This window comes from Arachis ipaensis, chromosome B9 (genome assembly GCF_059453495.1).
Source record: "Arachis ipaensis isolate K30076 ecotype BB chromosome B9, ASM5945349v1, whole genome shotgun sequence".
Lineage (NCBI taxonomy): Eukaryota > Viridiplantae > Streptophyta > Magnoliopsida > Fabales > Fabaceae > Arachis > Arachis ipaensis.
In genome coordinates, this window is record NC_142444.1 from 130497309 (window position 1) to 130508407 (window position 11099).

The window sequence follows — 11099 nt, forward strand, 5'->3', positions numbered from 1 at the left end:
CACGTGCATAGGCCATTTGTGGAGTTGAACGCCAGTTTTTGTGCCAGTTTGGGCGTTCAACTCCAGTTTTTGATCCTTTTCTGGCGCTGGACGCCAGGATTGGGCAGAGAACTGGCGTTGAACGCCAGTTTACGTCGTCTATTGTTGTGCAAAGTATGGACTATTATATATTGCTGGAAAGCCCTGGATGTCTACTTTCGAACGCAATTGGAAGCACGCCATTTCGAGTTCTGTAGCTCCAGAAAATCCACTTTGAGTGCAGGGAGGTCAGAATCCAACAGCATCAGCAGTCCTTTTTCAGCCTGAATCAGATTTTTGCTCAGCTCCTTCAATTTCAGCCAGAAAAATACCTGAAATTACAGAAAAATACACAACTCATAGTAAAGTCCAAAAATATGAATTTTTCCTAAAAACTAATAGAAATAGACTAAAAACTAACTAAAACATACTCAAAACTATATGAAATTATCCCCAAAAAGCGTATAAAATATCCGCTCATCACTCACAGTGGCCTTAGATAGATCAGAGACTAGATTTGCTAAATTAGAAGCATTTTGTTCAGAGTTCTCTGTCTGTTGCTGAGTGGATGATGGAAAAGGTTTATTATTGTTAAACCTGTTTCTTCCACCATTATTAAAGCCTTGTTGAGGCTTTTGATCTTTCCATGAGAAATTGGGGTGATTTCTCCATGATGAGTTATAGGTGTTTCCATAAGGTTCACCTAAGTAATTTACCTCTGCTATTGCAGGGTTCTCAGGATCATAAGCTTCTTCTGCATAAGAAGCCTCTTGAGTACTGTTGGATGCAGCTTGCATTCCATGCAGACTCTGAGAGATCATATTGACTTGCTGAGTCAATATTTTATTCTGAGCCAATATGGCATTCAGAGTATCAACCTCAAGAACTCCCTTCTTCATAGGCGTCCCATTATTCACAGGATTCCTTTCAGAAGTGTACATGAACTGGTTATTAGCAACCATGTCAATGAGTTCTTGAGCTTCTGCAGGCGTTTTCTTTAGGTGAATGGATCCACCTGCAGAAGTGTCCAGTGACATCTTTGATAGCTCAGATAAACCATCATAGAATATATCCAGGATGGTCCATTCTGAAAGCATGTCAGAAGGACACTTTTTGGTCAATTATTTGTATCTTTCCCAAGCTTCATAGAGGGATTCACCTTCTTTCTGTCTGAAGGTTTGAACATCAGCTCTAAGCTTGCTCAGCTTTTGAGGAGGAAAGTACTTGGCTAAGAAAGCCGTGACCAGCTTATCCCAAGAGTTCAGGCTGTCTTTGGGTTGAGAATCCAACCATAATCTAGCTCTGTCTCTTACAGCAAAAGGGAAAAGCATGAGCCTGTAGACGTCAGGATCTACTCCATTAGTCTTAACAGTATCACATATCTGCAAGAATTCAGTTAAGAACTGAAAAGGATCTTCAGATGGAAGTCCATGAAACTTGCAGTTCTGCTGCATCAGAGAAACTAATTGAGGTTTCAGCTCAAAGTTGTTAGCTCCAATGGCAGGAATGGAGATGCTTCTTCCATGTAAATTGGAATTAGGTGCAGTAAAGTCACCAAGCATCCTCCTTTCATTATTATTATTTTCGGCTGCCATCTCCTCTTCCTGTTCGAAAATTTCTGAAAGGTTATCTCTGGATTGTTGTATTTTAGCTTCTCTTAATTTTCTCTTCAGAGTCCTTTCAGGTTCCGGATCTGCTTCAACAAGAATATTCTTGTCCTTGCTCCTGCTCATATGACAAAGAAGAAGGCACAGAAAAATAATAATAATAATAGAGATCCTTTATACCACAGTATAGGGATCCCTGTGTGAGTAGAAGAAGAGGGGGAGACAAAGAATGTAATATAATGGAAGAAACACAACTGTGAGGATGGCAGAGATGTGAGATGAGATGTTAGGATATGAATGAATAAATAGAATAAGATAGGGGAGGAATAATTTTCAAAAATTATTTTGAAAAAGAGTTAGTGATTTTCGAAAATGGTTTTTGAAAATTGTTAGTATTTTTTTCGAAATTTTTTTTTATTTTTTTTTTAAAATCAAAAATAAAAATAAGAATAATTAGTTAATTAAAAAGAAATTTTTGAAAAAGAGGGAAGATATTTTCGAAAATTAGAGAGAGAGAGTTAGTTAGGTAGTTTTGAAAAAGTTAAGAAACAAACAAAAAGTTAGTTAGTTAGTTGAAACAAATTTTGAAAAGATAAGAAGTTAGGAAGTTAGAAAAGATATTTTGAAAAGATATTTTTGAAAAAGATAAGATAGGAAGATATTTTAGAAACTAATTTTGAAAAAAAAGATTTGATTTTTAAAATCTCAATTAATGACTTGATTCATAAGAAATCACAAGATATGATTCTAGAACTTAAAGTTTGAATCTTTCTTAACAAGCAAGTAACAAACTTCAAATTTTTGAATCAAAACATTAATTGATTATGTTATTTTCGAAAATTTGATATAAAAATAAGAAAAAGATTTTTGAAAAATATTTTTGGAATTTTCGAAAATAACTAAAAATTTTGAAAAAGATTTGATTTTTGAAAAAGATTTTGAAAAAGATAAGATTTTCAAATTGAAAATTTGATTTGACTCATAAGAAACAACTTGATTTTTTAAAATTTTTTGAAAAAGTCAACTCAATTTTCGAATTTGATGAGAGAAAAAGGGAAAGATATTTTTTTGATTTTTGAAATTTTTATGAAAAACATGAAAAATATGCAATGCATGAAATTTTTAGATCAAAACAATGAATGCATGCAAGAATGCTATGAATGTCAAGATGAACACCAAGAACACTATGAATGTCATGATGAACATCAAGACACAATTTTGAAAAATTTTTAATGCAAAGAAAACATGCAAGACACCAAACTTAGAATTCTTTAATGCTTAGACACTAAGAATTCAAGAATGCATATGATAAACATGAAAAGACACAAAACAAAAAATCATCAAGATCAAACAAGAAGACTTACCAAGAACAACTTGAAGATCATGAAGAACACTATGAATGCATGAAATTTTCGAAAAATGCAAGATGCATATGCAGGTGACACCAAACTTATAATGTGACTCAAGACTCAAACAAGAAACAGAAAAATATTTTTGATTTTTATGATTTTCTGATTTTTTTGGATTTTTTTCGAAAATTATATGAAAAAGAAAAATAAGGATTCCAAAATTTTTAATATGAATTCCAGGAATCTTGCATTCTTAGTCTAAAGCTTCAGTCCAGGAATTAGACATGGCTCACTAGCCAGCCAAGCTTTCAATGAAAGCTCCGGTCCAAAACACTAGACATGGCCAATGGCCAGCCAAGCTTTAGCATGTAGCACCAGAGTATATTGCTCTTGATAACAAATTGTTGCTCATCATTTATCAAGTATGTAACTTACCTCCGATGGTTTGGAAGCCTCAGTCCAAAAGAATTTAGACATGGCTTTACAGCCAGCCAGGCTTCACATGCTTCATGAAACACTAGAATTCATTCTTAAAAATCTTGAATAAAATTTTTGAAAACATTTTTATTTTTTTTTCGAAAACAGATGAGAGATTTTTTTTGAAAAGTTTTGAAAGATTTTTGAAAACAAAACGAAAAGAAAATTACCTAATCTGAGCAACAAGATGAGCCGTCAGTTGTCCAAACTCGAACAATCCCCGGTAACGGCGCCAAAAACTTGGTGCACGAAATTGTGAAGTCCAGGCTCGAACAATCCCTGGCAACGTGAGCAACTTGGTATGCGTAATCGTGATTACACTTTAATGATGTAAAATTCATGGCTCTTTCTTTCCCTGGCAATGGCGCCAAGAACATGGTGCCAATACCATGGTTCACAACTTCGATACAACTAACCAGCAAGTGCACTGGTTCGTCCAAGTAATACCTTACGTGAGTAAGTGTCGAATCCCACAGAGATTGTTGGTATGAAGCAAGCTATGGTCACCTTGTAAATCTCAGTCAGGCGGATATAAATTGATAATGGAGTTTTCGAATAATAAATAATAGAATAAGGATAGAGGTACTTATGTAAATCATTGGTAGGAATTTCAGATAAGCGAATGGAGATGCTTTTCGTTCCTCTGAACCTCTGCTTTCCTGCTATCTTCATCCAATCAGTCTTACTCCTTCCCATGGATGGCTTTATGTGATACATCACCACTGTCAATGGCTACTTTCGGTCATCTCTCGGGAAAATGATCCAATGCCCTGTCACGACACGGCTAATCGTCTGGAGGCATCACCCTTGCCAATGGCTTCATCTTATCCTCTCAGTGAATAATATGCTCACGCACCCTGTCACGGCACGGCTATTCATCTGTCGGTTCTCGATCATGCTGGAATAGGATTTACTATCCTTTTGCGTCTGTCACTAACGCCCTGCAATCGCGAGTTAGGAGCTCGTCACAGTCATTCAATCATTGAATCCTACTCGGAATACCACAGACAAGGTTTAGACTTTCCGGATTCTCTTGAATGCCACCATCATTCTAGCTTACTCCACGAAGATTCTGGTTAGGAGATCTAAGAGATATTCATTCTAGCTTATTTCATGTAGAACGGAAGTGTTTGTCAGGCACGCGTTCATAAGGGAGAAGGATGATGAGCGTCACACATAATCATCACCTTCATCACGTTCTTGGGTGCGAATGGATATCTTAGAAGCGAAATAAGAAGAATTGAATAGAAAACAGTAGTACTTTGCATTAATCTTTGAGGGACAGCAGAGCTCCACACCTTAATCTATGGAGTGTAGAAACTCTACCGTTGAAAATACATAAGTGAAAGTCCAGGCATGGCCGAGATGGCCAGCCCCTAAAGTCTAAGAACAATGCGTTCAAAGATGATCCTAAGATCCTAAGATGATCAAAAGATGCCTAATACAATAGTAAAAGGTCCTATTTATAATAAAGTAGCTACTAGGGTTTACATGAGTAAGTAATTGATGTATAAATCCACTTCCTGGGCCCATTTGGTGTGTGTTTGGGCTGAGCCTGAGTGATGCACGTGTAGAGGTCCTTCTTGGAGTTGAACGCCAGCTTTTGTGCCAGTTTGGGTGTTCAACTCTGATTTTGGCTCCTTTTCTGGCGCTGGACGCCAGATTTGGGTAGAAAGCTGGCGTTGAACGCCAGTTTACGTCGTCTATTCTTGGCCAAAGTATGGACTATTATATATTGTTGGAAAGCCCTGGATGTCTACTGTCCAACACAATTGGAAGCACGCCATTTCGAGTTCTATAGCTCCAGAAAATCCACTTTGAGTGCAAGGAGGTCAGAATCCAACAGCATCAGCAGTCCTTCTTCAACCTCTGAATCTGATTTCTGCTCAAGTCCCTCAATTTCAGCCAGAAAATACCTGAAATCACAGAAAAAGACACAAACTCATAGTAAAGTCTAGAAATGTGAATTTAACATAAAAACTAATGAAAACATCCCTAAAAGCAACTAGATCCTACTAAAAACATACTAAAAACAATGTCAAAAAGCGTATAAATTATCCGCTCATCAGCCTCCATATTGAGATCCATGGCAATGCCACAGGATCCTCTGTGCTTCTTCTCTAGGCATACACCTACGGATTATTCCGTCTGCACATCTCTTAAAGAGATAAGGTTCATCCCACAAGTAGTACTTTGCATCAGTAATTAATTTCTTCTTTTGTATCCTGCTGTACTCCTTGGGTATGAACCTTGCAGCTTTATAGTTTGCAATATCGGCAAATCATGGTGTTTTCTGAATGGCAAATAAATGCTCATCCAGAAAAGTTTCAGAGATCTCAAGAGAGGGGAGGGGCGTCCCTTCTACTGGCTCTATCCGGGACAGATGATCAGCCACTTGGTTCTCTGTCCCTTTTCTGTTTCTTATTTCTATATCAAACTCTTGCAGAAGCAACACCCATCTGATGAGCCTGGGTTTTGAATCCTGCTTTGTGAGTAGATATTTAAGAGCAGCATGATCAGTATACACAATCACTTTTGATCCTACTAAGTATGATCTGAACTTGTCAATGGCGTAAACCACTGCAAGTAATTCTTTTTCTGTGGTTGTGTAATTTTTCTGGGCATCATTTAGAACGCGACTGGCGTAATAAATGACATGCAGAAGCTTATCATGCCTCTGTCCCAACACTGCACCAATGGCGTGATCACTGGCATCACACATTAGCTCAAATGGTAACGTCCAGTCTGGTGCAAAAATGACTGGTGCTGTGACGAGCTTAGCTTTCAGCATTTCAAACGCCTGCAGGCACTCTGTGTCAAACACAAATGGCGTGTCAGCAGCTAGCAGATTGCTTAGAGGTTTTGCGATTTTTGAAAAATCCTTTATAAACCTCCTATAGAATCCTGCATGCCCCAGAAAGCTTCTGATTGCCTTAACATTGGCAGGTGGTGGTAATTTTTCAATTACCTCTATTTTTGCTTGATCTACCTCTATTCCCTTGTTTGAGATTGGACAACTAACGGTTCATCCTATTGCTCAGATTAGGTAATTTTCTTTTTGTTTTCTTTTCAAAAATTTTTCAAAAATATTTCAAAATTTTCTCACCTGTTTTCGAAAAAAATTTTAGAGTCAAAATTTTTAAGAATGAATTCTAGTGTTTCATGAAGCATGTGAAGCCTGGCTGGCTGTAAAGCCATGTCTAAATTCTTTTGGACTGAGGCTTCCAACCATCAGCTGTTATACGACTGTAGGGTATGTCAGGCATGTCATGTCTGAATTACATGCTGAAGCTTGGCTGGCCATTGGCCATGTCTAGTGTTTTGGACTGGAGCTTTCATTGAAAGCTTGGCTGGCTAGTGAGCCATGTCTAATTCCTGGACTGATGCTTTAGACTAAGAATGCAAGATTCCTGGAATTCATATTAAAAATTTTGGAATCCTTATTTTCTCTTTTCTAAATAATTTTCGAAAAATATAAAATAAAAATCCAAAAAAATTAGAAAATAAAAAAAATAAAATATATATATATTTTGTGTTTTTTGTTTGAGTCATGAGTCATGTTATAAGTTTGGTGTCACTTGCATGTGCATCTTGCATTTTTCGAAAAATTTCATGCATTCATAGTGTTCTTCATGATCTTCAAGTTGTTCTTGGTAAGTCTTCTTGTTTGATCTTTGCATTTGCATGTTTTGTGTCTTTTCTTGTTTTTCATATGCATTCTTGAATTCTTAGTGTCTAAGCATTAAAGAATTCTAAGTTTGGTGTCTTGCATGTTTTCTTTGCATTAAAATTTTTTTCAAAAATGTGTTCTTGATGTTCATCATGATCTTCATAGTGTTCTTGGTGTTCATCTTGACATTCATAGCATTCTTGCATGCATTCATTGTTTTGATCTAAAAATCTTCATGCATTGCATAATTTTCATATTTTTCTCTCTCATCATTAAAAATTCAAAAATCAAAAAAATATTTTTCCCTTTTCCTCTCATCAAATTCGAAAATTTGGATTGACTTTTTCAAAATTCTTTGAAATCAAGTTGTTTCTTATGAGTCAAATCAAATTTTCAATTTGAAAATCTTATCTTTTTCAAAATCTTTCTCAAAAATCAAATCTTTTTCAAATTTCTTAGTTATTTTCGAAAATTCTAAAAATATTTTTCAAAAATCTTTTTCTTATTTTTATACCAAATTTTCGAAAATAACAATAACAATTAATGTTTTGATTCAAAAATTTCAAGTTTGTTACTTGCTTGTTAAGAAAGATTCAAACTTTAAGTTCTAGAATCATATCTTATGATTTCTTGTGAATCAAGTCATTAATTGAGATTTTAAAAATCAAATCTTTTTCAAAAACTAATTTCTATCATATCTTTTCAAAAATATCTTCTTATCTTATCTTTTTCAAAAATTTGATTTCAAAATATCTTCTCTAACTTCCTAACTTCTTACCTTTTCAAAATTAATTTTCAAATTTGTTTCAACTAACTAACTAACTTTTTGTTTGTTTCTTATCTTTTTCAAAAGTACCTAACTAACTCTCTCTCTCTAATTTTCGAAAATATCTCCCCCCTTTTTCAAAATTTCTTTTTAATTAACTAATTATTTCAATTTTTAAATCTTAATTTTCGAAAATCACTAACTCTTTTTCGAAAATTGTTTTCGAAAATCCTCTCCCTCTCCCTCTCTCATCTTATTCTATTTATTTATTCTACTAACATCTCTCCCTCACCCACCAAAAATCTGAACCCTCTCTCTCTCTCTCTCTGAGTTCAAATTTTTTCTTCTTTTCTTCTACTAACACAAGGACCTCTATACTGTGGTATAAAGGATCCATATTATTATTATTATTTTTTTCTGTGCCCTCTTCTTTGTCATATGAGCAGGAGCAAGGACTAGAATATTCTTGTTGAAGCAGATCCAGAACCTGAAAGGACTCTGAAGAGAAAACTAAGAGAAGCTAAAATACAACAATCCAGAGATAACCTTTCAGAAATTTTTGAACAGAAAGAGAAGATGGCAGCCGAAAATAATAATAATGTAAGGAGAATTCTTGGTGACTTTACTGCACCTAATTCCAATTTACATGGAAGAAGCATCTCCATTCCTGCCATTGGAGCAAACAACTTTGAGCTGAAACCTCAACTAGTTTCTCTAATGCAGCAGAACTGCAAGTTTCATGGACTTCCATCTGAAGATCCTTTTCAGTTCTTAACTGAATTCTTACAGATATGTGATACTGTTAAGACTAATGGAGTAGATCCCGAAGTCTACAGGCTCATGCTTTTCTCTTTTACTGTAAGAGACAGAGCTAGAATATGGTTGGACTCTCAACCCAAAGACAGCCTGAACTCTTGGGATAAGCTGGTCACGGCTTTCTTAGCCAAGTTCTTTCCTCCTCAAAAGCTGAGCAAGCTTAGAGTGGATGTTCAAACCTTCAAACAAAAAGATGGTGAATCCCTCTATGAAGCTTGGGAAAGATACAAACAGCTGACCAAAAAGTGTCCTTCTGACATGCTTTCAGAATGGACCATCCTGGATATATTCTATGATGGTTTATCTGAGTTATCAAAGATGTCATTGGATACTTCTGCAGGTGGATCCATTCACCTAAAGAAAACGCTTGCAGAAGCTCAAGAACTCATTGACATGGTTGCTCATAACCAGTTCATGCACACTTCTGAGAGGAATCCTGTGAGTAATGGGACGCCTATGAAGAAGGGAGTTCTTGAAGTTGATACTCTGAATGCCATATTGGCTCAGAACAAAATATTGACTCAGCAAGTCAATATGTTTTCCCAGAGTCTGAATGGAATGCAAGCTGCATCTAACAGTACTCAAGAGGCATCTTCCAAAGAAGAAGCTTATGATCCTGAAAACCCTACAATAGCAGAGGTAAATTACATGGGTGAACCTTATGGAAACACCTATAAGTCATCATGGAGAAATCATCCAAATTTCTCATGGAAGGATCAAAAGCCTCAACAAGGCTTTAATAATGGTGGAAGAAACAGGTTTAGCAATAGCAAGCCTTTTCCATCATCCACTCAGCAACAGACAGAGAATTCTGAGCAGAATCCATCTAGCTTAGCAAACTTAGTCTCTGATCTATCTAAGGCCACTGTGAGTTTCATGAATGAAACAAGGTCTTCCATTAGAAATTTGGAAGCACAAGTGGGCCAGCTGAGTAAAAGGATCACTGAAATCCCTCCTAGTATTCTCCCAAGCAATACAGAAGAGAATCCAAAAGGAGAGTGCAAGGCCATTGACATAAGCAGAATGGCCGAACCCAATGAGGGAGAGGAGGACGTGAATCCCAAGGAGGAAGACCTCCTGGGACGTCCAGTGACCAATAAGGAGCTTCCCTCTGAGGAACCAAAGGAATCTGAGACTCATCTAGAGACCATAGAGATTCCATTGAACCTCCTTATGCCCTTCATGAGCTCTGATGAGTATTCCTCTTCTGAAGAGAATGAGGATGTTACTGAAGAGCAAACTGCCAAGTTCCTTGGTGCAATCATGAAGCTAAATGCCAAATTATTTGGCATTGATACTTGGGAAGTTGAACCTCCCTTGTTCATCAATGAACTAAGTGACCTGGATCAACTGACATTGCCTCAGAAGAGACAGGATCCTGGGAAGTTCATAATACCTTGTACCATAGGCACCATGATCTTCAAGGCTCTGTGTGACCTTGGTTCAGGAATAAACCTCATGCCCCTCTCTGTAATAGAGAAACTGGGAATCTATGGGGTGCAAGCTGCTAAAATCTCATTAGAGATGGCAGACAATTCAAGAAAATAGGCATATGGACAAGTAGAGGACGTATTAGTAAAGGTTGAAGGCCTTTACATCCCTGCTAATTTCATAGTCCTAGATACTGGAAAGGAAGAGGATGAATCCATCATCCTAGGAAGACCTTTCCTAGCCACAGCAAGAGCTGTGATTGATGTTGACAGAGGTGAAATAGTCCTTCAATGGAATGAGGACTCCCTTGTGTTTAAAACTCAAGGATCTCCCTCTACAACCATGGAGAGGAAGCATGAAAAGCTTCTCTCAAAGCAGAGTCAAACAAAGCCCCCACAGTCAAACTCTAAGTTTGGTGTTGGGAGGCCACAACCAAACTCTAAGTTTAGTGTTGAACTCCCATATCCAAACTCTAAGTTTGGTGTTGGAGAGTTTCAACAATGCTCTGAACATCTGTGAGGCTCCATGAGAGCCCACTGTCAAGCTATTGACATTAAAGAAGCGCTTGTTGGGAGGCAACCCAATTTTTATTTATCTAACTATATTTTTCTTAGTTATATGTCTTTATAGGTTCATGATCATGAGGAGTCACAAAATAAATATAAAAAATAAAAACGGAATAAAAAACAGCAGAAGAAAAATCACACCCTGGAGGAACATCTGCCTGGCGTTCAACGCCAGAACAGAGCATGGTTCTGGCGCTGAACGCCCAAAATGGGCAGCATTCTGGCGCTGAACGCCCAGAACAAGCATGATTCTGGCGTTCAACGCCAGAAATGGCTAGTAAATGGGCGTTAAACGCCCAAAATGGGCACCAACCTGGTGCTGAACGCCCAGAGTTGTGTGCAAAGGCATTTTACATGCCTAATTGGTGCAGGGATGCAAATCCTTGACACCCCAGGATC

General features: G+C 37.0%; 2 non-coding genes across 2 annotated transcripts; one reads left to right on the forward strand and one right to left on the reverse strand.

Annotated features, from left to right (window-relative positions):
• The first annotated feature begins 1109 nt into the window (after window positions 1-1109).
• Window positions 1110-1217, forward strand: LOC148546322 (small nucleolar RNA R71). The gene has a single exon (XR_015900411.1). It is a non-coding gene; the product is annotated as a small nucleolar RNA R71 (small nucleolar RNA).
• Window positions 1218-8859: 7642 nt separating this feature from the next.
• On the reverse strand, window positions 8860-8967 carry LOC148546323 (small nucleolar RNA R71). Its single transcript, XR_015901274.1, has one exon. It is a non-coding gene; the product is annotated as a small nucleolar RNA R71 (small nucleolar RNA).
• Between the last annotated feature and the right edge of the window lie 2132 nt (window positions 8968-11099).